Source organism: Ovis aries, chromosome 1 (genome assembly GCF_016772045.2).
Source record: "Ovis aries strain OAR_USU_Benz2616 breed Rambouillet chromosome 1, ARS-UI_Ramb_v3.0, whole genome shotgun sequence".
In the NCBI taxonomy this organism is placed as follows: Eukaryota; Metazoa; Chordata; class Mammalia; order Artiodactyla; family Bovidae; genus Ovis; species Ovis aries.
This window is the reverse complement of record NC_056054.1, coordinates 256,720,876-256,747,967: the sequence shown is the minus strand read 5'-3', so window position 1 is coordinate 256,747,967 and position 27,092 is coordinate 256,720,876. Positions and strand designations below refer to the sequence as shown.

The window sequence follows — 27,092 nt, the reverse complement described above, 5'->3', positions numbered from 1 at the left end:
TGAAACATACACAGATGACAAAGTAAGGAGGGACCTATACAAACATTCCAGTAAATCAGCTATTCTGGAGTCCCTGTTACATTAGTTATTCCATTAATCACAGAAGACAAGAAAGATAAGGGAAACAAATATATGGGGCAGGAGGAGAAAAAGAAATATACTCCTCACATTCTTTAAAAAAAAAAATAAAAGACTGGAAGAAATACACCAATGGGTTGAGTGATTCCCATTGGATGGTGAGATTGTGGGTGTTCAGTTTGGATCTTCCTTCTTGAGGTGTCCTCTGAATTTGTAAGAATCTCTTTTATAAGGAAATTGAAGAAAGCACTCTCTTTAAAAGAAAATCAGTATCCGTTGGGCACCAGCTGTAAAGATCTATTCTGCAGAGCCTGTGTCTCTAGCATCATCGCTTAGGGAGCTGTGTGGTCACTAGGTTTGTTTCCATCCTATGTGCTGACCGTGGACTGAACAGCACTTTGCCTGGTACTTAATTGAAGAGCTCTGAACCTTAGAAAGTGAGAGCTTGCCATTACAGAACAGGTAGGGCATATAAAGCCATGGGTGAACATCTTGTCTTTGTCAGTAAAGAGATGTAGCCAAACCCTGTGTCTCATCGGTACCAAAGGAATGACTGAAAATGAACCATATTGTCAGATCCCTCCTCTTACCAAACAGGGCCCAGCTGGCAAGGTCCCCAGGTACCTGAGTCAGAACTAAGGTGGGCAGATTTGGCCCTCAGTTTATAATATGCAAGACCAAGGGGGAAGCTAAAAAACAGGGTCTTGGGGAGGTACCTAATCAAAGAGTCAGAAGAGTGAGTTGGTATAGATGGAGGAGGGAAAGCTGGGTAGCCAAGGATGAAGCTGAGGGTAGGAGAAAGTTCTATGAGGAAAGGGGATCCATAGCAGTATCTGTCTTTAAACATCAATGGGGAGAGGAGAACCACTGAGTATGCCAGCGAGGCCTAATGGGGTGGTTTGTAAACTCTTACGAGCTTGTCAGAGTGAGCACTGATTCAAAAGTGAACTGCAGCTGTGTTTCTGTGAGCAGCTGAAAAGCACTCCAAGTTCCTGGGCTGGCAGTTTCTGTTTTCACAGCCCTATTGTTGCCCATCTCAATCTGATGGCCTGCAAATCGAAAGGGATTTCTATCCCCCAAAGAAATGTGTGCGTTGCTGTTACCATATTACTGTGATGGCTTTTAAAAAGGATGCTATTCCCTTGACACCAGATGTGTGACAAGCTCAGTAAAAATTGTTGAGTTTTTACTACCTTTGCTAAAGAAGTAATTCTTTGCAGCCAAAGATGGAGAACCTCTATACAGTCAGCAAAAACAAGACTGGGAGCTGACTGGCTCAGATCATGAACTCCTTATTACAAAATTCAGACTTAAATTGAAGAAAGTGAAAGTAGGGAAAACCACTATACCATTCAGGTATGACCTAAATCAAATCCCTTGCAATTATACAGTGGAAGTGACAAGTAGATTCAAGGGATTAGATCTGATAGACAGAATGCCTGAAGAACTATGAATGGAGGTTCCTGATATTGTACAGGAGGCAGTGATCAAGACCATCCCCGAGAGAAAGAAATACAAAATGGTTGTCTGAGGAGGCCTTACAAATAGCTGAGAAAAGAAGAGAAGCTAAAGGCAAAGAAGAAAAGGAAAGATATACCCATTTGAATGCAGAATTCCAATGAATAGCAAGGAGAGATAGGAAAGTCTTCTTCAGTGATCAATGCAAAGAAATAGAGGAAAACAATAGAATGGGAAAGACTACAGATCTTGTCAAGAAAATTACAGATACCAAGGGAACATTTCCTGCAAAGATGGCACAGTAAAGGACAGCAATGGTATGAACCTGACAGAAACAGAAGATATTAAGAAGAGGTGGCAAGAATACACAGAAGAACTGTACAAAAAACTATCTTCATGACCCAGATAACCACAATGGTATGATCACTCACCTAGAGCCAGACATCCTGAAATGAGAAGTCAACTGGTCCTTAGGAAGCATCACTATGAACAAAGCTAGTGGAGGTGATGGAATTCCACTTAAGCTATTTCAAATCCTAAAAGATGATGCTGTGAAAATGCTGCACTCTATATCCCAGCAAACATGGAAAACTCAGCAGTGGCCACAAGAAAAGGTCTGTTGTCATTCCAGTCCCAAAGAAAGGCATTGCCAAAGAATTGCCACACAATTGCACTCATCTCACATGCAAAGAAATGCTCAAAATTCTCCAAGCCAGGCTTCAACAGTACATGAACCTAGAACTCCAGATGTTCAAGCTGGATTTAGAAAAGACTGAGGAAGCGGAGATCAAATTGCCAACATCTCTTGGATCATAGAAAAATCAGGAGAGTTCCAGAAATATATCTACTTCAGCTTTATTGGTTATGCTACAGCATTTGACTTGTGGATCACAACAAACTGTGGAAAATTCTGAAAGAGATGGAAATGCCGGGCCCACCATACCTGCCTGCTGAGAAGTCTATATGCAGGTCAAGAAGCAACACTTAGAACTGGACATGAAACAACAAACTGGTTCCAAATCGGGAAAGGAGTATGTCAAGGCTGTATATTGTCACCCTGCTTATTTAACTTATATGCAGAGTACATTATGTGAAATGCTGGGCTGGATGAAGCACAAGCTGAAATCAAGATCTCCAGGAGAAATATCAATAACCTCAAATATGCAGATGACACCACCCTTATGGCAGAAAGCAAAGAGAAACTGAAGAGCCTCTTGATGAAAGTGAAAGAGGAAAGTGAAAAAGTTGGCTTAAAACTCAACATTCAAAAAACTTAAGATCATGGCATCTGGTCCCATCACTCCATGGCAAATAGATGGGGAAACAATGGAAACAGTAACAGACTTGATTTTCTTGGGCTCCAAAATCACTGCAGATGATGACTGCAGCCATGAAATTAAAAGATGCTTGCTCCTTGATAGAAAAGCTCTGACCAACCTAGACAGTATATTAAAAATCAGAGATATTACTTTGCCAACAAAGGTCCATCTAGTCAAGGCTATGGTTTTTCCTGTGGTCATATATGGATTTAAGAGTTGGACTGTTAAGAAAACTGAGCACCAAAGAAGTGATGCATTTGAACTGTGGTGTTGGAGAAGACTCTTGAGAGTCCCTTGGACAGCAAGGAGATTAAACCAGTCAGTCCTAAAGGAAATCAGTCCTGAATATTCATTGTAAGGACTGATGCTGAAGCTGAAACTCCAATACTTTGGCCACCTGATACAAAGAACTGACTCCTTAGAAAATACCCTGATGATGGGAAAGATTGAAGACAGAAGGAGAAGGGGACAACAGAAGATGAGATGGTTGAATGGCATCACCAACTCAATGGACATGAGTTTGATCAAGCTTTGGGAGTTGGTGATGGACAGGGAAGCCTGCGTTCTACAGTCCATGGGGTCACAGAGTCAGACATGACTGAGCAACTGAGCTGAACCAAAGGAAGTAATAAACATTATCTCAAAGAGAGGGGAATAAAGATTTTTGCCAAATCTTGAAGATCTTGGCAGATACCAGTAATATGATTTTTATAAGAAATTAGTTTCTCCAAATTGTGAGTAATGGATTTACAGATTGCCCAGATGGCTTAGTAAATAAGAGGTTGGAAACAGAACATAAATTATAGGCAAGAACATAAACACCAAGCCAAACTTTGAAAATAAGCACAATAGAAACCTGAAGAGCATTAACAAATAGTAATTGCTCATAACCTTTTTTTAAAGCCTATTTATTTATTGGCCACACCATGTAGCTTGCAGGATCTTAATTCCCTGACCAGGGATCGAACCTGGGCCCCTGGTAGTGAGAATGCCTATTCCTAACCACTGGACCACCAGGAAATTCTCTGCTTACAACCTTTAATGTCTTGGTTAAAAGTGTTACTCGGTGTGGATGCCCTCAAATAGCAACTGAAAAGGCTTTTTCTCAGCATGGTTCAATCTAGCAGGTATGAGTTGAGTGGCTTTTGGCCAGACACCATTCTAGGAGTTGGGGACACAACAGCAAACAAAACAGCCCAAGTTCCTGCCCTTGTGATGCTGACACTCTATTAGGGAAAGATTAATAAACAGGAATAAATAAGCAAAACATGTGGTGTGTTAGATGGGGATACATGCAATGAAGAAATCTAAGGCCTGAAAGGGTAGTAGATGTGTTGAAGGGTGGTGCTTCAGCTTGGAAAGAGGGGAAATGTGCCAGAGGCCCTGATTTCAGGAAAGGGTTGGCTTCTAGAGTGGAGATGGGGGCTCCAGCCAGGCACCTTACCCTCTGGATCTCCTTTTCTCCAGTGATTGAGTGGTGCAGCCAGACTGGGATCATTGTCACCTCACAGCTGTGGTCAGTGGTGGCCCTTTGAAATACAACACAAGGGAAATTAGGAAAAAGGTTGGATTTCAACCTTGCAAAGTGATTCACCAAGTCATGTTCTTTTGTGCCAGGAAAACAAAGCCACACCTCACCCAGACGGAGCTTCTGCTCTAGTGGGGCATTCCCGTTAGTGGCCACATCGGTGCTCCCACTCCAGTGATGGCAGATGGGAGGGAAATGGGGAGAACTGTTTAACACTTTGAGGATATTACAGATGTGTACAGTTGCCTCTTTAACATTGACCATTTAGTAGGCACTGTCATTTTTCAAGCCCATTTTATAGGCTAAAAAATGGAAAATAAAAATTAAGTAACTTGCTCAAAGTTATACGGTTAATTCCAGTTTGAGGATTTAAACACACTAAAAATAAAAAGTAAAAAATAAATAAATACATAAAATAAAAAATAAACCCACATCTCTCTGAGTCCAGAGTATGTCACCTTTCACTCCACCCGGCCACGTTCTTACTAGCGCCTCACTCTTCACCCTTAAAAACCGTTCCCAGGTGTCGATGCACTCAGCAAAATCCAGAATGTGGGTCACACTACAGGACAAGTTGCTGGTTCGTTCAGTAGATTAATACAGGGAAAAGAGTAGGAAAGAAACCTATAGATTAAAAGTGACTTAAGAGACAACCAGTTTCAAAGCTTGGACCTTACTTAGATCTTTATTTGTATAAACTTTTTTTTTTTTTAAGAAATTGCTCTAAACTTTATTTTTTTGCAGTTTTTTAAAATATAAATTCATTTATTTTAATTGGAGGCTAATTACTTTACAATATTGTATTAGTCTTGCCATACATCAACATGAATCCGCCATGGGTATACACGTGTTCCCCATCCTGAACCCCCTCCCACCTCCCTCCCCATACCATCCCTCTGGGTCATGCCAGTGCACCAGCCCAAGCATCCTGAAAAAATAAAAATAACTCTTCAATATTATCAAATACCCAGATAATATTGAAGAGTTATTTTTATTTTTTGGGGGGTGATAAAAGAGGAAGTTTTTAAATGAGTAAATTTAAAGGTACATGCTTACATATTGCCAGAGGAAATGATATGATGCCTGAGTTTACTTTAGAGTAATGTATTTGAATTTGCACTGGTCATCTGTTTTATAAATGGTAATATACATGTTTCAAAGCCAGTGCTCTGGGACAACCCAGAGGGATAGCGTGGGGTGGGAGGGGGGAGGGGGGTTCAGACTGAGGGGAACACATGTATACCTGTGGATGATTCATGTTGATGTATGGGAAAAACCATCACAATATTGTAAAGTAATTATTCTCCAATTAAAGTGGTTAATTTTTATAAAAGAAAGATGTATTGGAGGAATCATAAATAAGACTGACCATTGTTGATCACCACTGTAGCAGTTTGTTATACTATTCTCTTTAGTTCTGTATATGCTTAATTTTTTCCATAATAAAAAGTAAAACCAAACACCCCTGCCATGGTGAATGTGGAATTGGTTGCACTGACCACCTGCCAGAGCTGGCTAAATGTTGGACTTCCTGCCTATGGTATACTCCCCTGTCTTGGGGCTATGGCTTTTGTGCAACCAGCTCATGGATCATGTCATCCAAGGAACAAGGGGGTGATGTGGTATAATGAAAAGAAGTCTGGCCTTACTTTTAGGAGCTGCAGACCTAGAGCAAAGCCCTTCACCTTGCTGAGCCTTGGAGAGTTGTGATGATCAAATGGAATAGCATTAAACAATAGAATATCAACCCTGAAGATCCCTCCCAAGAAGATGGGCTCCCAAATATCTGGTTAGCTTAGACCCAGCAGTTAATGAATAGGGGGAGAAGTAGTCTCTATCGCGGGAGTGACTCACATTTTCTGGATCTCCTTTCTCCTTTCTGCCCCCTGAGAGAAGGAGCCTGTCTTGTGCTTCTCTGTGTTCCCAAGATAATAAGGTGGGAAGGACATGGCTTTGGCATCAGAAAGTCCTGGGTTTTAATTCTATATCTATCACTTACCTACCATGGAGCCTTTGGCAAAGCTTTTAATCTCCTTATCTATGAAATAGCGATAATGAAGTCCACCTAGAAGGTTTAACAGAAGACATTCAAGTGCATGGTTGGTGCTCGGGGAGTGAGAGTTTCCCACTGCCCTCAGGTGCTTTCTTGCTACCTGGTGAATGACAAGTGTAACTAGATGTGTCTGTGAATGTGGGCACCTCAGCAGCAGAGCCACCAGCTACGGTTACACAGGCTTGTCACTGCACAAGGGCACCTGGCTGGGCTCAGCCGTGCACCCGAGTGCAGAACGTCTGCCTGAAGGAAGAGTGTCTTTGTCCGCTTTGCACAGAGCTGCTGAGTGAGTGCTCTGTGTTCCTGCTCAGAAGGGAAATGCCAGTCACCTAGAGGAAGGGATTTGTTTTTATAATTCATGACTCCAACTGGTGCCAAGAGTCAAGAGGGAAAATGACTCCAAGCATATTGTCAGAGCACTGGGCCTTCTTTGAAACGAACCACATTTTGAGACCATGTTAAGATTTTTTGTTGGTTATTCAGGTTCTCTAGCTTGGGCATTATGGGACCAGGGTCATTAAAAAGACAGAAGTGTGAAAGTGCTAGTTTTCCAAATGGGCTGTCTGAGGAAGGTAGCCACTGTGGGCCTGGCTGCATGTTAGGACTGACTTCCCCAAGGCCACCCTCCAGACACAGTCAACTCTGCATCCCAGGTGGATGCCCGGTGAATCTTAACTAGTGATAGGAGTCCTCCTGGCAAATGTCCATCGGCAGCAGGGCCCCTAGGGCTGTTGCTTCCTTTACCATTTAAAGAGATGCTGCCTCTCCAAAGTGGTGTCAGGGTCAGCGTGGTCAGCTGACCCAGGGTCAGCTCTGGGTGAGCGCACACATCTCTGCCCCACCACACTACTTCATCTCAGAAGCTCAGGAGCAGGCATCCCACCCTTCTAAGAGGAAAGAGCAGAGGCCAGGCCTACTGCTGTGGATGTGTTTGGAGTGGAGGTCAAAATGATTCTAAGGTCTGTCGAGACAAGCAAAGGCAAAAGGAGAGCCAAGAAAGTTATGAAAAGAAGAGCAGCGAGGTTCAGTGAAGGAAGAAGGGATGGCAAGAGGGAGGCGGGCGTAACAGGTGGACAGCGTGAAGTCCGGATACACATCACTTTTTTCTAGAAGTTTAACTGGTTGTCCCAGTACTATTTGTTGAAATGCCTCCTTTCTATTCTTTCCCCAAACCACCTTTGTAGACTCATTTTTTAACTTTGGGGGATTTTCAGTTTAGTTCCATTCATCTAGTTGGTATCTAGGAACATTTAGTGGCCCAGAGGGGATTTGGAATCACATTCGGAACTGATGCTAATTTGTGCTTCCCTACATGGGGATTGCTATCATTCTGCGTTTGGGAGCCTAACATCATGAGGCGGTGTGTATGTAATAGAGGATCAGTCATTCATGCCTGACTAAGATCGTGCCATGACTCCTGACCAAAGGGAATAAAGGGATGCTGGTACCAAAATCTCTGAGCTCATCACTTGTAGTTAAAAACCTGGTAGAGCTCAATAGAAGTCCCTATCATTTGATCAGGTTTTCCTTTTTCTACAATTAACACAACCGTGGGAGCTCCTGCTGCATGCCTATTGTCTGCAGGGCCCAGCCTGAGTCAGCAGGTGTCTTCCCTCTATGGCCCTGTGAGAAGCAGAGGGATTCTGCTTGTTTCTACTCAAGCAGGTAAGATCAGTGTTACCAGTATTTCCAGGCAGAGAGCAGTGGTTGGTTTTTCCTAAACCTGTCCTACCCTCCTCACCTCTTGCTGTCAGGCTGTCTCACAATAGCACACAGAGCCAGTCCACACTCGCAGAGCAGTGGACAGAGGAAGCCAGGGTGTGTTTTAATGTCCAAGCCTGTAGCAGGGCACGTGTAACGTAGGACTAAATGCAGAGTGACGCTCTGCACTTTCTATGCCACAGGTTCCCGAAACAGTCAGGGGATGGGAGGAAGGAAGAAAGAAGGGAGGTGACTAGCGATGATCTTCACACCTCCCTTTCTGGTCTCACTGTGTTAAACCCATACCTCTGTTTTAACCCTTGTCAGATTTTGAGGCTGTTTGTTTATTTACTTATCTATATGTCCCCTACCCACCCTCCTTGAGCTGCCTAAGAGTGTCATGACTGTTTTAACCATTTTCATAATCTAGTCTGTTGTCTGGAGTATATTAGGTGGTAAATAAGTGTTTGAAAATTTATTAAGTGAGAGAATCTTGGAGTATATATGACAACACTATTAATAGTATTTTGTGGGTGGAAAAAAAATTATTCAATCTAAGCACATTGTGCGGGGGCAGGAAAGCATCTCCTTTTAAAAAATTAACAGTCCCACTGTTGCCTGATGCCTTGGAACATGTTCCAGGTCTGTGTAATTAAAACCAGAGAAGGAATCTGGGAAATGAGGTTGGGCTTTTCGCTGAGGAAGATAAATGTTCTCTAAGCAGGTGATGTGTGAGTTCATCAATGCCTAGAGCCCGTGACAGCCTGGCAGTGACTGGCAGAGCTTTTCTGGGTCTTGTCTCTGTAGACAGGATCACAAGGCCTCACAGAAAATCTCCAGGGGAAAAAAAAAAAAGGAGGAAAATGCTAGAAGTGGTGGAAGCTCTGCTTTCTAGTCGCTCCCTCACTCTACAGCTTCAGCTCTGGGCAGCTGTGCTAACCACATAGGAAAGTCATGGGGGGAGATTTTATTTTCCCATTCCTTTGCTTGGTTACCCTCCATTTTTATTTATTGTTGTTTTTTAAGGCGAAGAAAAAGTTCAAATAATGCTTATCACAGCTCACAGGCACAGGAAGTGAAGGCCCTGGGCCCTCTGTTCAACCCCACCCAAAACTATACACACACCAGCAGCAATCTCAAAACCTCTGGGAGAGAGTGGTTAATTTCTAATTAAACATGCTTCCAAGCTGTGACCTGTTACCTTTTCTGGGGAAGGTTATAGGGCAGTGTGTGGTTACATCCCCTCCGCAGAAAGATTAAAGTTCCCCATAAAAAGGAACTTGATGCTGAGGGAGATGCAATTTGGGTTTCCTTGTCTTTTCATCCTTTGTACCTGGCACTTTTGCTTTGAAACAAAACAATCACAATAATGGCAAGGAGAGAAAGAAACATTAATAATGTCATAAACACTGCTATTTGCCTGCCCTGAAAAGTGCTGCTGCTGCTGCTGCTGCTGCTGCTGCTAAGTCACTTCAGTCGTGTCCGACTCTGTGCGACCCCATAGACAGCAGCCCATCAGGCTCCACTGTCCCTGGGATTCTCCAGGCAAGAACACTGGAGTGGGATGCCATTTCTTCTCCAGTGCATGAAAGTGAGAAGTGAAAATGAAGTCACTCAGTCATGTCCCACTCAGCGACCCCATGGACTTCAGCCTACCAGTCTCCTCCATCCATGGGATTTCCCAGGCAAGAGTACTGGAGTGGGGTGCCATTGCCTTCACCGCTGAAAAGTGCTGGGTACACACAATTCCTTTCATGAAGACAAGAGATCCAACCAGTCCATCCTAAAGGAGATCAGTCCTGGGTGTTCATTGGAAGGACTGATGCTGAAGCTGAAACTCCAGTGCTTTGACCACCTCATGCAAAGAGTTGACTCATTGGAAAAGACCCTGATGCTGGGAAAGATTGAGGGCAGGAGGAGAAGGGAACGACAGAGGATGAGATGGCTGGATGGCATCACCAACTCGATGGACATGAGTTTGGGTAAACTCCGGGAGTTGGTAATGGACAGGGAGGCCTGGCATGCTGCAATTCATGGGGTTGCAAAGAGTCAGACACAACTGAGCGACTGAACTGAACTGAAGTTGCCTTTTGATGAGAAACTTTCTCTTGGCCAGCTCCACTTCCCTGCCTTGCCACGTGTGCATCTGTGTTGCTCTGGAGAGCAGCTGGGCCAGGAGACCCCACAGGGAGGTGCGGGTGGGGGGTGGTGGGGGAGGAAGCTGACTTCTAAGCCTAAAGTCTCAGGGGAAACCATGTCCAAGTGCAAGAGTGTGTGTGAGAGAGAGGGACAGAGAGACAGATGTTATATTGATATGTGGCTTATAGTTAGTTTTCTTGGGAAAGTTCTTTTCTAGAATGACATTGGTGAAAACCTTGGGCAATAGAACCACCTGGTTTTATAGGAAAGTATCTCATCAGATAGAGTAGACCTTGTGTTTTTCTTTTTTGCTGTTGTTGCTGTGGCTGGCAGGAGTATGATTGCTTTGTTTTGTTGCTTTTGCTAAGATTAAATACAGTACTGTGTCCTCCAACTACATTCAACCCATTCTAAAGAATGGAGCTTGCTTTGTGGACTGGATTCTAAATCATGCTTTCTCTGCTGACAGGTTGCTTCTGTTTTTTAAATGTATTCAGTTTATTAAAAGTAATAAACAAATAACTTTATAACATATCAGGCTGGGTAAAGAAAAGGATCCCTGAAAAGTATATTTGTAATTCACTTCAAAATAGCAAAACATTAGAGGTGGCAACCCACTCCAGTCAGTACTCTTGCCTGGCAAATCCCACGGATGGAGGAGCCTGGTAGGCTGCAGTCCGTGGGGTTGCTAGGAGTCAGGCACAACTGAGCGACTTCACTTTCACTTTTATGCATTGGAGAAGGAAATGGCAACCCACTCCAGTGTTCTTGCCTGGAGAATCCCAGGGATGGGAGAGCTTGGTGGGCTGCCGTGTATGGGTTCACACAGAGTCGGACACGACTGAAGTGACTTAGCAGCAGCAGCAGAGGTGAGAAGTAGACAATGTAACATATCAGGCAAGGGGAATAAAAGAGACCCCTAAAAAGCAGTTATCATTATACAGTGTTTGGAAATTTACCTCATAGCAATGCAAGAAAGGAGGGAAGTGGGTGGGGGATTAGATAAGCAGTACTGGCCAGGAGTTGATACTTGTTGACACATGGAAGTTTCCTAATACTCTTTTGCCTACTTTTACGTAGATTTATGTTGATCTGTGATAAAAGGTAAAAAGTTGTACCCATGTCCCTTAGTCCGAAGATATGGAAGCAATCACAGGAAAAGAAATCAGGCTGCAAGCTACCAAGACATTTTACTAAGAAAGATACTGACATTTACTGTGGGTGGTTGCCTTATTTGGGGATACTGACTGTCATCAAATGTCTCAGTACTGAAAAAATAATGCTGGAATAAAAAACTCCTGGTTATGGATTTGATCCAGACTTAATAGGTCTCCCCCAGTGCTGAATATTTTATGGGGCAATTTACCATCCTAATGAAACATTCCTGTGATGGAACATTCTAATAGAGGCAGAGAAACCAGACAAATGACTCTCTTTCTTAAAACCAACAACAAAACATCCAGTGCAGACTGCAGTGTGGATTGAACAGTCAAAATATTGCCTTTCTTCATCTGTTAGAACCCCCCGGGAGCAGAAGGCATGTGGAATCTTCCCTTAGCTGCCATCAGTACCATTTATAGACTGCAAGCTGCATATCCACAGAGCCCCCCAGGGACCCATACTGATTATCATTTCTTTCTCTTCTGGTTTCCCCAGAAGCATGGCCCCCTGGGTTCCATGATGCATGCATTTCCCTGGGGACAAACCTAATTAAATCTCAAGAACCAGAGGAAGGAATCTTATTAATACTTGTCAGGGGAATTCTGGTGATGGAGGGTAGAGAAGTCTGAAGAATAGAGAGCCCAGACTAGAAGTCAGTTTGTGTCACAAATACATACTGAAACTTGTGGCTGAGGCCTTTGAATTGATCTGCCTAGATAAGTCAATCTTTAGAGGGGGCTGAAGTATCCAATTTGCTACTGAAATAGCCATTTTTTGTATTGGGAAGGCAGTGTATAAGAGGAAAATGGTTTCTCCACTGAATCATCTCATATTTTAGAGGTTTGAGGATGCCACAGATCCAGCCTAGGTTAGAGATTCACTAGGAGTAATTCTGTCCAAGGGAGATGCTGAATATCTGGAGACATCTCTGTGTGACTCCCACTGTAGCCATGCCAAAAGCTGACAAGAGAGAGCTTCTTGGAATCCAGGTACAAAATGTGAATCAATACATCTATTCCCACCAGCTCTGGAGGATGGTTACCACGTTCAGCAAACAGGAAACGATGAAAGACTTGGAATATGTGGCAAAAGATACCAATAGTGAGGCCCAGAGACCAGAGATCTCCATCGCAACTTGGACACTCCCTAGAGGAGGGCAGATGCAGCAGGGCTAGAACAAGGTCCTTCCAGCCCATGGTCAGCAGCCTGTTCGAGAAATGCTTTGGGCCCCAGAATTAAATATTCAGATTCTGGTGTGTTTCAATACTGTCTAAAGATGGGGGAGGGGGAGGAAGTAACCTTAAAACCCTTCAATTATAGCCTTTATCAAGCATCTAGGTTCAGTCTTCTTCCTGTCCTTTCGGCTAATTGGTCACATTGTACCAGCATGTTCCTCTAACCAAGGAACCACTAGGGAAGTGGGTGACCATTAGTGTCATGCTTATGAACTATCTCAGGCGGGTAAATTGGGAGAAGAGAGTCTATCCCCTGTAGTGATCCAAGTGCCAGAGCATTTGTCGTAAAACCAGACCACCTCCTCGGTTCCTGACACTAACCCATCAAGACCTCATCCAAGGTAAGGTTTGAATAATTGCATGAGCCACAATGGCAAAACCCTAGGGAGTTCTCTCTGTGTGCAACACCTCTCTTTGCAGGCTGAGGTCCTCTTCTCTGGGAGCCTGTGGCTTATTTACATTGCCTCTAATTCTGTGATGAAAGTTCTAGACCTGTACCTTCCTGTATGGTAAGCCAATATGTGGCAATTAAATTTAAATTTTAATTAATCAAAAACTCAACTCCCACGTAGTACTAACTACATTTCAAGTGTTCAATAGCCATATTATGTTTAGTGGCCACCATATTGGACAACACAGATTAGCTACCGTATTGGACAGTACCAATAAAGGACATTTTCATTTTCATTTCATTTTCTAGTTGTTTAGACTTCTTGTGGCTAGCACTGCACTATACCATGGATGGCTCTTGGGCCAAGTTCAATCCTCCTCCTATGATAGCAGATGAAGTTTTATTGAATGACAGTCATGCCCATTCTTTTGTATATCAGCTATTGCTACTTTCACACTATATGGGCTGGGTTGACTCATTTGCAGCAGAGACCATTTGGTCCACAAAGTTCAAAAATTTACTGTCTAGACCTCTATAGAAAATGTTTGCCAACCCTACTATATGACCTTTTCCCAGAAAAATGTACATGGCTGCATAAAAATTTTATACCTAATCTTAGGACCCCCTTAATTCAATCCGTGTAAACCAAGCTCAGCTTACAAATTTCTTTACTAGTTCCATTTTTCTAGACGTTTCAGGCCTCAGTTTCATACAACTGATATCTACAAATGCTAGATTTATATGACTTCAAAAGATTTAAAAAATCTTAAATAATGTCACCAGAGAGTTTACAGTTATGCTAAACTCTATGTACACTTTCATAAAGTATCGCTGACAAGCTTACCATCACTAAAGAATCAGGCCATTGCCTCTGTTGAATATAAACCCCCTTCCTAGTGTTCTTTATTGGTATAATTGCTTTACAATGTTGTTTTAGTTTCCACTGTACAACAAAATGTATCAGCTATAAGTCCACATTCATCCCCTCCCTCTTGGGTCTCCCTGCTGCCCTCCTGCCATCCCACCCATCTAGGTCATCATGGAGCCCTGAGCTAGAGCTCCCTGTGCTCTACAGCAGTTTCCCACTAACTTTCTGCTTTACATGGTAGGGTATATATGTCAATCCTAATCTCTCAATTCCTCCCACCTTTCCCTTCCCTGCCCCCCACCCCATGTCCAAATGTGTGTTCAGTATGTCTGTGTTTCTGTTCCTGCTCTGGAACAGGCTCATCTCTGTCATTTTTCTAGACTCCACATATATGCGTTAATATATGATATATGTTTTTCTCTTTCTGACTTACTTCACTCTGTGTGACAGACTCTCGGTTCATCCATAGCTCTACAAATGACCCAATACATGTCAAAGAATAAAATTAGAACACTACCTAATACCATACACAAAAATAAACTCAAAACAGATTAAAGGCCTAATATAAAACTGGACACTGTAAAACTCTTAGAGGAAAACATAGGAAAGACACTCTTTGACATAAGCCACAGCAAGATCTTTTTTGAGTAATGAAAACAAAAGCAAAAATAAACAAATGGGACCTAATTAAACTTAAAAGCTTTTGCACAGCAGAGGAAACCATAAGCAAGACGAAAAGACGACTCACAGAATGGGAGAAAATATTTGCAAACGAAGCAATAGTCAGAGGATTAGTCTCCAAAATATACAAACAGCTCATGAAGCTAAATATCAAAAACAAACAAATAACCCCATCAAAAAATGGAAGGAAGACCTAAATAGACACTTCTCCAAAGAAGACATGGATGGCCAAGAGGCATGTGAAATGATGCTCTATAGCACTAATTATTAGAGAAATGCAAATCAAAACTACTACTCATAACTCTTTTTAATATAAATTTATTTAATTGGGGGTAACTCTTTTTCTGAGATTATTTTTCATACAAAGTTAAAAGCACATTGTATTTCCTTCCTGAACACTTGCCCAGTCCACATCTCTTCGAGAGAGAAGCTTCATCTAAATTATTTCATCTGATTGATAATTGTCATTTATAACTTTATTGCTACTTCTGTCTCGGGTATTCCTTTGGAAAAACTGTATGGATTCATTGCATATTCTAATATATTGTCTACTGATTATAAGATAAAAGTCAAGCATGTATCTGCTGATACTTTTTCAGTTGACCTGTCTTTATACTTAGAAATGTCTCTTGATAATAGGCATCCCTGTTGGCTCAGATGGTAAAGAATCTACCTGCAGTGCAGGAGACCTGTGTTCGGTTCTTAAGTTGGGAAGCTCCCCTGGAGAAGGAAATGGCAACCCACTCCAGTACTCTTGCCTGGACAATTCCATGCACAGAGGAGCCTGGCAGGCTATAGTCTATGGGGTCACAAAGAGTCAGACATGGCTGAGAAACTACCACTCAGTCACTCCAAGAGTCTAGATTCACTGAACTCTGTTGTTAGGTTCACTAGCTAAGCTATATTATAAAATTAGTAGAAATTTGTCCAAAAACCCTACGTATTTCATGTCTCTTCTGATTCTTGAGATTTTTTATCACTAAAACAACTTCATTTAGCCTTCTCCTTCCTCTAGCTATTCTGTTCATTCTCAAATATGTATACATCATGCTGCAATAGTTATATTTAGAGGCTGTCACCTTAAGGTTCAACAACATATCTTTACCAGATTTTCTGAGTTGCATATTGGTTGGAAGAGCATTTGCTTGTGCACATTTAAGCATGTAAATACAAACCACACACTTACCTAGACTTTCTCTAAGTTTATCTTAAGTCAGTTCAGTTTAGTTCAGCTGCTCAGTTGTGTCCGACTCTTTGCAACACCATGAATTTCAGCACGCCAGGCCTCCATGTCCATCACCAACTCCCAGAGTTCACTCAGATTCATGTCCATCGAGTTGGTGACGCCATCCAGCTATCTCATTCTCTATCATCCCCTTCTCCTCCTGCTCCCAATCCCTCCCAGCATGATGCTTTTCCATGAGTCAGCTCTTCGCATGAGGTGGGCAAAGTACTGGAGTTTCAGCCGGGACTAATCTCCTTTATAATAGACTGGTTGGATCTCCTTGCAGTCCAAGGGACTCTCAAGAGTCTTCTCCAACACCACAGTTCAAAAGCATCAATTCTTCGGTGCTCAGCTTTCTTCACAGTCCAACTCTCACATCCATACATGACTACTGGAAAAACCATAGCCTTGACTAGACGGACCTTTGTTGGCAAAGTAATGTCTCTGCTTTTGAATATGCTATCTAGGTTGGTCATAACTTTCCTTCCAAGGAGTAAGCATCTTTTAATTTCATGGCTGCAATCACCATCTGCAGTGATTTTGGAGCCCCTCAAAATAAAGTCTGATACTGTTTCCCCACCTATTTGCCATGAAGTGATGGGACTGGATGCCATGATCTTCGTTTTCTGAATGTTGAGCTTTAAGCCAACTTTTTCACTCTCCACTTTCACTTTCATCAAGAGGCGTTTTAGTTCCTCTTCACTTTCTGCCATAAGGGTGGTGTCATCTGCATGTCTGAGGTTATTGATATTTCTCCCGGCAATCTTGATTCCAGCTTGTGCTTCTTCCAGCCCAGTGTTTCTCATGATGTACTCTGCATATAAGTTAAGTAAGCAGGGTGGCAATATACAGCCTTGACATACTCCTTTTCCTATTTGAAACCAGTCTGTTGTTCCATGTCCAGTTCTAACTGTCGCTTCCTGACCTGCATACAGATTTCTCAAGAGGCAGCTCAGGTGGTCTGGTATGCCCATCTCTTGAAGAATTTTCCACAGTTTATTGTGATCCACACAGTCAAAGGCTTTGGCATAGTCAATAAAGCAGAAATAGATGTTTTCTGGAACTCTCTTGCTTTTTTCATGATCCAGTGGATGTTGGCAATTTGATCTCTGGTTCCTCTGCCTTTTCTAAAACCAGCTTGAGCATCTGGAAGTTCACAGTTCACGTATTGCTGAAGCCTGGCTTGGAGAATTTTGAGCATTACTTTACTAGCATGTGAGATGAGTGCAATTGTGCAGTAGTTTGAGCATTCTTTGGCATTGCCTTTCTTTGCGATTGAAATGAAAACTGACCTTTTCCAGTCCTATGGCCACTGCTGAGTTTTCCAAATTTGCTGGCATATTGAGTGCAGCACTTTCACAGCATCATCTTTCATGATTTGAAATAGCTTTACTGGAATTCCATCACCTCCACTAGCTTTGTTTGTAGTGATGCTTTCTAAGGCCCACTTAACTTCACATTCCAGGATGTCTAGCTCTAGGTGAGTGATCACACTATCATGATTATCTTGGTCATAAAGATCTTTTTTGTACAGTTCTTCTGTGTATTCTTGCCACTTCTTCTTAATATCTTCTGCTTCCGTTAGGTCCATACCATTTCTGTCCTTTATCGAGCCCATCTTTGCATGAAATGTTCCCTTGGTATCTCTAATTTTCTTGAAGAGATCTCTAGTCTTTCCCATTCTGTTGTTTTCCTCTATTCCTTTGCATTGATTGCTGAAGAAGGCTTTCTTATCTCTCCTTGCTATTCTATGGAACTCTGGATTCAGATGCCTATATCTTTCCTTTTCTCCTTTGCTTTTCACTTCTCTTCTTTTCACAGCTAATTGTAAGGCCTCCCCAGACAGCCATTTTGCTTTTTTGCATTTCTTTTCCATGGGGATGGTCTTGATCCCTGTCTCCTGTACCATGTCACGAACCTCCGTCCATAGTTCATCAGGCACTCTATCAGATCTAGTCCCTTAAATCTATTTCTCACTTCCACTGTATAATCATAAGGGATTTGATTTACCTGATTTAATTAGCCAAGAGGATAAAATATCATCTGAAGTCACAGGATATGAGGGCACAACCAGGTGATTTGGGGCAGAAGGTTATATAGTTGTTGCAACATATTCCAAAATGCCTCCTTTTAACCCAAGAGTCCACAGCAGTAACACACAACTGCTGGTGACACTGTTTATACACTGGTCTTTCCAGGTCCAAAAAACTCCCATCTTTCTACATCACAAGCAAGGTCCATCACCATCTAGATAGAACATAATCAATCAGTGTTTATGTTTTGATTTAGGGCCTTTTAACAAATGGTAGACCCCTCCTATCTTTTTTGAAACAAACTCAGGCTCAGCAAGACACGCACATCTTCATTCATTCAGTCTGTCACTCATTTTTTTCTTCAATTTATCAAGTACTTGCTATTTACAGGAACTGTTCTAGATGTTGGAAACATGCCAATGAACAAAGCAAAACACATATGTTATGTTGGTGGTACTTACATTCCAGTGGAGCATACTAAAATAAATTTATTTTATTTTTTAGTATTGCATTTATGGAGAAAAATCAACAATTGGTTCAAAACTCAAATAGTATTTTAAACTACTTCATGAAATTTAATTAGCATAAATTTCTAATGGAGTTGTAGTATGCCTGTTTATTTATAAGTATACCTCATTTTATTGTGTTTCACATATTTTGGGGTTTTTTTTCTTTTTTTATATTTACTTTTTTACAAATTTAAGGTTTGTGGCAACCCTGAGTTGAGCAAATCTGTTGGTTCCAGGAAATAAATTATTTTAAAAAGACACCAAAAGTGGGCCAAGAGGGAACATATCTCAAGATAATAAAGGCTATATATGACAAACCTACAGCTAACATCATGCTCAGCGGTGAAAAGCTTAAAGTATTTCCTCTAAGATCAGGAACAAGACAGGGATGTCCACTTTCCTCACTTTTATTCAATAGAGTCTTAGAAGTTTTAGCCACAACAGTCAGAGAAGAAAAAGAAATAAAAGGAATCCAAAGTGAAAAGGAAGAACTAAAATCGTCACCATTTGCAGATGACATAGTACTATATACATAGGAAAACCTAAATATGCTACCAGAAATCTACTAGAGCTCATCAGTGAGTTCGGTAAAGTTGCAGGAAACAAAATTATACAGAAATTTGTTGTATTTCCATATACTAACAACGATCAGAAAAAGAAATTAAGGAACCAATGCAACTTACCGTCACATCCAAAAGAATAAAATGCCTAGGAATAAATCTACTTAAGGAGGCAAAAAACATGTATTCCACAAACTATAAGACAAAGAAAGATATTGAAGACACAAACAGTTGGAAAAATATACCATATTCTTGGACTGGAAGAATCAATATTGTTAAAATGACCATCCTACCCAAGGCAATCTACAGGTTCAGTGCAATCCCTATCAAAATACCAATGGCATTTTTCACAGAACTAGAGCAAAAAATTTTTAACTTTGTATGGAAACACAAAAGACCCTGAATAGCTGAGAAAGAAGAGAAGAAATAGAGAGGTCAGGCTCTCTGATTTCAGACTATGGCACTGGCACAAAAACAGACACATAGATCAGTAGAACAGGACAGAGAACCAGAAATAAACCCATGCACTTACAGTCACTTAATCTATGAAGAGTTCATGTCAGTCAGTCAGTCGTGTCCGACTCTTTGAGACTCCATGGACCACAACACACCAGGCCTCCCTGTCCATCACCAACTCCTGGAGTCCACCCAAACCCATGTCCATCGAGTCAGTGATGCCATCCAACCATCTCATCCTCTGTCGTCCCCTTCTCCTCCTGCCCTCAATCTTTCCCAGCATCAGGGTCTTTTGCAATGAGTCAGTTCTTCGCATCAGGTGGCCAAAGTATTGGAGAGCTTCAGCATTAGTCCTTCCAATGAACACCCAGGACTGATCTCCTTTAGGATGGACTGGTTGGATCTCCTTGCAGTCCAAGGGACTCTCAAGAGTCTTCTCCAACACCACAGTTCAAAAGCATCAATTCTTCGGTGCTCAGCTTTCTTTATAGTCTAACTCTCACATCCATACATGACCACTGGAAAAGCCATAGCCTTGACTAGACGGACCTTAGTTGGCAAAGTAATGTCTCTGCTTTTGAATATGCTGCCTACGTTGGTCATAACTTTCCTTCCAAGGAGTAAGCATCTTTTAATTTCATGGCTGCAGTCACCATCTGCAGTGATTTTGGAGCCCAGAAAAATAAAGTTAGCCACTGTTCCCACTGTTTCCCCCTCTATTTCCCATGAAGTGATGGGACCGGATGCCATGATCTTTGTTTTCTGAATGTTGAGCTTTAAGCCAGCTTTTTCACTCTCCTCTTTCACTTTCATCAAGAGGCTCTTTAGTTCTTCTTCACTTTCTGCCATAAGGGTGGTGTCATCTGCATATCTGAGATTATTGATATTTCTCCCAGCAATCTTGATTCCATCTTGTGCTTCCTCCAGCACGGTGTTTCTCATGATGTACTCTGCATATAAGTTAAATAAGCAGGGTGACAATATACAGCTTTGACGTACTCCTTTTCCTATTTGGAACCAGTCTGTTGTTCCATGTCCAGTTCATACCCTTTACGAATATCTCTTATTTGCTCTAACAGTTTAGAATTTTTCAGGAAAACAATAATATTGCTATGAACAATAATTTTGTATTATTTTTATACATTTATTATTCTTACTTTTATTTTATTGTATTGTATTGTATTAATTTGAATGTCCAGAATAAGGTTAACTAAATCTAACATGATGTTAGTGGGGATCTTTGTTTAATCCTGGTTTTAATGGAAATGACTGTATGTAATAATACTATTAGGTTAAGGAAATATGCTTCTGAATCTAAGTATGAGGTGTTTTTTTTTTTAAGGAGTAGATATTAAGTGTCAAATATTTTTTATGTAATCTATTGAGCTTGTCATTCAACTCTTCTCCTTAAGACTTCATGGTCTATATTAATAGATACTAAGAGCAATTCATCTGTGCATTCTTTGAATAACCTTCATTTGATCTTGATAGAACTTTGTTTCATATTGTTATATCTGTATTTATGATTAATATTGGTCTATAAGTTTGAGATGGTGGTTTTAAGGTAACAGGTTAGGTTTTGGTAACTGGGTTTCATGAGCTGTGTAATATAAAAGGAGAGTCTTTAGGTGTTTTCCGTGATCTGGGCAACTTTATACAGCATGTAAGATATTCATTAAACTTTTTTTTTTTTTTTTACTATTTATAAAACAGTAAAAAGTCTTTTTTGGAGATAATTCTTTCACACCTTAAAAACTTAAAAATTTGACAGTTTAAAAATACTTCCTATGCTTACAGTTCTACCTGCTTTGCTATATAATTTTGATTCCTATATTTTTCTAGAAACTTGTAAATTTTGTTAAAATTTTCACACTAAACATATAGTACAAAGAGTAGCCATGTTTAAAATTTTCCTCATCTATTACATATTTTTCTCACACCAAATTTTTATTGTTTTAATATACTTGTCAAAGGCATGTGTGTGTGCTAATTTGCTTCAGTTGTGTCTGATTCCTTACAACTCTATGGACTGTAGCCCACCAGCCTCCTCTGTCCATGGGATTCTCCAGGCAAGAATACTAGAGTGGGTTGCCATGCCCTCCTCCAGGGAATCTTCCTGATCCAGGGATCGAACCTGTGTCTCTTATGTCTCCTGCATTGGCAGGCAGGTTCTTTACCACTGGCATCACCTGGGAAGCTGGTCAAAGGCATACATTTTATTTTTTCAAGAAATTAACGTTTGAATATATCTATGACTGTTTTTCTAATTTACAGTTTTGCTTACTTTTTTATTTTCCTCTTTTTGCTTTAATTACATTTTGTTGTTTTGGAAAAAAATTTAGCTGAATTCACAGATCATTTATCTTCATTCTTCCTCATTAAATGATGAAAACTTCCAAGGTTATGAATTTGTCTGAATTGAGCTTTGAATAAAATATATTTCTACTTGAGTTTTGCCGATTTTCATCTATCCTTGTATTTACCAATATTTTGTGTCGTGTTTTATGTTAATGGAGAATATCAGCTATATTCTATTTTAGGTGAACGTCTCTGTCACCTAATAAGAGACTTTGGTTACATTTATTCATATAAATTTAGGTCTTATTTTTCTCAGTTTCTTTTATGATTTCTATTCTATTTTTTTGACGGCTGCTGACTTGTTTCTTTGTTTTTAAAGTATACAAACTTTTATTGTCCTTCAATAATTATCTCTAATTATCCATGCCAAACACAAAAAAAATCGAATCTCTCTCTCACCTTTCCACCAATTCCACTCAAAACAGGAATTTATCAAGCTGAATGGGCCTCATACATTTCTGTTTCTAAACAATTGCACTCATTTAAATGATCTTCCAAAGAACTATTAGCAAAAAATGACAAATTTTCTTCATTATTTTACTGAGTTTTCTAACTAGTCCTTGTGCCAAGGACACTGTGTATCAATTATGCTTAAAATGTCACTTTAAAATATAACTGCTTAAGGACAAAATGCTGAAGCTGAAACTCCAGTACTTTGGCCACCTCATGCGAAGAGTTGACTCATTGGAAAAGACTCTGATGCTGGGAGGGATTGGAGGCAGGAGGAGAAGGGGACAACAGAGATGAGATGGCTGGATGGCATCACCAACTCGATGGATGTGAGTTTGAGTGAACTCCAGGAGTTGGTGATGGACAGGGAGGCCTGGCGTGCTGCGATTCATGGGGTCACAAAAAGTCGGACACAACAGAGCAACTGAACTGAACTGAATTGAAGGACAAAACAGAAATTAGCAGTTTTAACTATTTGTTTAATTATTACAAGAGATCTTGGTCACAGTTTCTACATTTTACTTCCTTCTGCTATAGACTGAGATAAGTCAGATCTTCTCAAATAATCTTAAAGTCAGAAAAACCTTTAGAGAACATTCATTTCCACAACTTTTGGTTACAGGTAAGGAAACAGAAGTCTAAAGAGATTAATATGCCTCTGCTATAACTTGTCTTTGTGAAAAAGATAAGAGCAAGTGGAAAATCAAAAACATGTCAGGGACAGCAGAGCTTGTCAGACAGTTCCAAAGTTAAGAATAAGACTTTATTAACAGAGAAAAATGAAAGCTAACCTTTGGCATGGCATAAAAGGAATCAGTGCCTAGAAATTGAAATGGAGAAGTAATGTACAATTCTGTGATAAGTAATAGTGTTTAAGAATATTCAAGGATTGTGGTCAGTTGCATCTTTCTGGAGAGTTTAGTTTCTTAGTAAGTCAATCTGTATGTTTTCATTGAGCATTTTCTTGAGGTTCATAGTGGTGTTGTAGGAGAGTCAAAGGGCTTTCCAAAATAGCTCCCAGCAGGCTAGAGATCAAGAAATTGAACTTCTAATTATATTTTGGCCATTGAGTCTGTGAACCTGAGCGAGTCATTTCCTCTCTTTGGGCTGTTTGTTGGTTCCTTCTTTGTTGAAATAACTATTTGTCTTTTCACGAAATCATGAAATGGTTAACTTTTGAAGTGGCTTGGAGCTCATCCTCCTTCTGCAGGTCCAAAGAAATGAAGTGAGTCTCTGAAAGTCATGAAGTTAGAATCAGATATGGCATCGTAATCCTGGTCCTGTATGAATGAGTTTTGAGATTCTTCCCAACCATGAAGTCTTATAATTCCATGATTGAAATGTAAGATGGTGTTTCTTCCCTGAAGGATCCCATAATCAAGTTGAAAGGACACTTAGCACACAGAAATAGTTATTATAAGACAGCAGATGAGATCTCACAAACAGAACAACTTCCACTTTGGCCATTTACAGAAGCAAGCTGTTAGGAAAATCACTGAGATTTGAACTGATCTTTGAAAAAATGGTTGAAAGGAAAAAATTATTATGAATGTAGGAACGTAGCCAGAGAAAAGTTGTGTGCCTGAGATCAGCCAGGACAGTGGCTGGGTCTGTCCAGCTGGAGTGGGTGGGGTATGGTCCTGCTAGAGAAGGGGTTATTGGTGTTCGTCTTCTGTTCCATGAGGCTGAAGCTGACATGAAATTTTTTGAAAGAAGCAGGAGAAGAGTAAGGTGAAAGGAGAGGGATGTTTTAACCCTGTTTTTTTCTCCCCAAAGTAAGCTGACATATGGCTTAAATTTTGGAGAGTGGTTTCAGGGAACTTGTGTAGGCGACTGGAAAGAGTGAAAAAGTGGAAGGGAGAAAGAACATATGTTACTGAACTGATCACCACTGTGGACAGTTGGGATGCAGTCTCACTAAGGATCATTGGAGGAGCAAAATAGGATCTTATGTCGCTGCAGGGGACAGGAGGGGGAAAAATCTGGCTCTGTCCCTCATTAGTCAAAAGGTGCCTGCCTCTTGGGATGTTATCCTGCTCACATGGCAGGAGTGTGCATATAACAGGGCTGTGTGCTGCTCACAATCTTCTCATGTGGCTGTGGCAGGGAAGGTGGGGTTAGAATGGGAAAAAATGTGGAGTGCAGGTGCTGTCTGCTTACTTCTCTATGTGCCTAATTTCTGACTAGAGTAAAATGTGGACTATGAGGAAATGAGGCTGTTGGCCCAGGGGAAATGGATTTGGGATTGACATCCTCAGACCTAACTCTGCCTGGGTGGCTCAGAAAAAAAGAGCATTAAATCAGAGTCTGGAGTGGACTGAGACATAATGGAATTTCCCAGAAGGCTTAAAAAGGGAGGGCAGAAATACTGTTCAGAGAAAATGATGTTAAACATGTAATAGTCATTACATGATAAACATATAATAGTTATTACGTGTTATTTCTATGCTCAAAACTCTCTAGGATTTCCAGTTCACTTAGAGCAAAACCCAAGTATTAACAATGCCATTGACCTTTGCTCTGACTTCATTTATTCCCTGCCCCACCCCCACTCTGGTTCAGCTGCACTGACTTCCATGTTGCTCTTCCAAAAATTATCCCTCAGGGCCTCTCCACTCAATGGAGGCTCTTCCTGACTGTCCCACATCACACCCTTCATCTTCTGACCCTACTTAATTTTCTCCATACATTTATTCAACCTCAGTTCATATTCATGTCTTTTCCTCCCTCAAACAAACAACTTTATATTAAAGCATGGATGATTTAAAATGTTGTATTAGTTTCAGGTGTACACACTTAGGGGTATAGCAAAGTGACTCAGTATCTATAACTATCAATCTACCTATTGTTTTTCAGATTATTTTCCAGTAGGGTTATACAAGAAATTGAGTATCTTATAATATTCAATCAGTTCAGTTCAGTTGCTCAGTCGTGTCCAACTCTTTGAGACCCCATGAATTGCAGCACGCCAGGCCTCCCTGTCCATCACCATCTCCTGGAATTTACCCAAACTCCTGTCCAGCAAGTCGGTGATGCCATCCAGCTATCTCAGCCTCTGCAATCCCTTTCTCCTCCTGCCCCCAACCCCTCCCAGTGTCAGGGTCTTTTCCAATGAGTCAGCTCTTCACATCAGGTAGCCAAAGTTTTGGAGTTTCAGCTTCAGCATCATTCCTTCCAATGAACACCCAGGACTGATCTCCTTTAGGATGGGCTGATTGGATCTCCTTGCACTCCAGAGGACTCTCAAGAGTCTTCTCCAACAACATAGTTCAAAAGCATCAATTCTTCAGCACTCAACTTTCTTTATAGTCCAACTCTCACATCCATACATGACTACTGGAAAAACCATAGCCTTGACTAGACGGACCTTTGTTGGCAAAGTAATGTCTCTGCTTTTGAATATGCTGTCTAAGTTGGTCATAACTTTCCTTCCAAAGAGTAAGCATCTTTTAATTTCATGGCTGCAGTCACCATCTGCAGTGATTTTGGAGCCCAGAAAAATAAAGTCTGACACTGTTCCACTGTTTCCCATCTATTTCCCATGAAGTGATGGGACCAGATGCCATGATCTTCGTTTTCTGGATGTTGAGCTTTAAGCCAATTTTTTCACTCTCCTCTTTCACTTTCATCAAGAGGCTCTTTAGTTCTTCTTCACTTTCTACCATAAGGGTGGTATCATCTGCATATCTGAGGTTATTGATATTTCTCCCAGCAATCTTAATTCCAGCTTGTGGTTCTTCCAGCACAGAGTTTCTCATGATGTACTCTGCATATAAGTTAAATAAGCAGGGTGGCAATATACAGCCTTGACGTACTCCTTTCTCTATTTGGAACCAGTCTGTTGTTCCATGTCCAGTTCTAACTGTTGCTTCCTGACCTGCATACAGATTTCTCAAGAGGCAGGTTAGGTGGTCTGGTATTCCCATCTCTTCCAGAATTTCCCACAGTTTATTGTGATCCACACAGTCAAAGGCTTTGGCATAGTCAATAAAGCAGAAATAGATGTTTTTCTGAAACTCTCTTGCTTTTTCCATGATCCAGCGGATGTTGGCAATTTGATCTCTGGTTTCTCTGCCTTTTCTAAAACCAGCTTGAACATCAGGGAGTTCACGGTTCACGTATTGCTGAAGCCTGGCTTGGAGAATTCTGAGCATTACTTTACTAGCATGTGAGATGAGTGCAATTGTGCTGTAGTTTGAGCATTCTTTTGCATTGCCTTTCTTTGGAATTGGAATGAAAACTGACCTTTTCCAGTCCTTTGGCCACTGCTGAGTTTTCCAAATTTGCTGGCATCTTGAGTGCAGCACTTTCACAGCATCATCTTTCAGGATTTGAAACAGCTCAACTGGAATTCCGTCACCTCCACTAGCTTTGTTCATACTGATGCTTTCTAAGGCCCACTTGACTTCACATTCCAAGATGTCTGGCTCTAGATTAGTGATCACATCATCATGATTATCTTGGTCGTGAAGATCTTTTTTGTACAGTTCTTCCGTGTATTCTTGCCACCTCTTCTGAATATCTTCTGCTTCTGTTAGGTCCAGACCATTTCTGTCCTTTATCGAGCCCATCTTTGCATGAAATGTTCCCTTGGTATCTCTAATTTTCTTGAAGAGATCTCCAGTCTTCCCATTCTGTTGTTTTCCTCTATTTCTTTGCATTGATCGCTGAAGAAGGCTTTCTTATCTCTTAGCTACCCACTCCAGTATTCTTCTGGTGGCTCAGACAGTAAAGCATCTGCCCGTAACGCAGGAGACCCAGGTTCGATCCCTGGGTTGGGAAGATCCCCTGGAGAAGGAATTGGCAATCCACTCCAGTATTCCTGCCTAGAGAATTCCGTGGATTGAGGAGCCTGGTAGGCTACAGTCCACGGGGTCGCAAAGAGTCAG

General features: G+C 41.1%; 1 protein-coding gene across 2 annotated transcripts in view; it reads left to right on the top strand.

Annotated features, from left to right (window-relative positions):
- The window catches only part of TMEM108 (transmembrane protein 108), a 426,991-nt gene that overhangs the window by 344,605 nt on the left and 55,294 nt on the right, over positions 1-27,092 (top strand). The gene's annotated exons all lie outside the window — the stretch shown is intronic.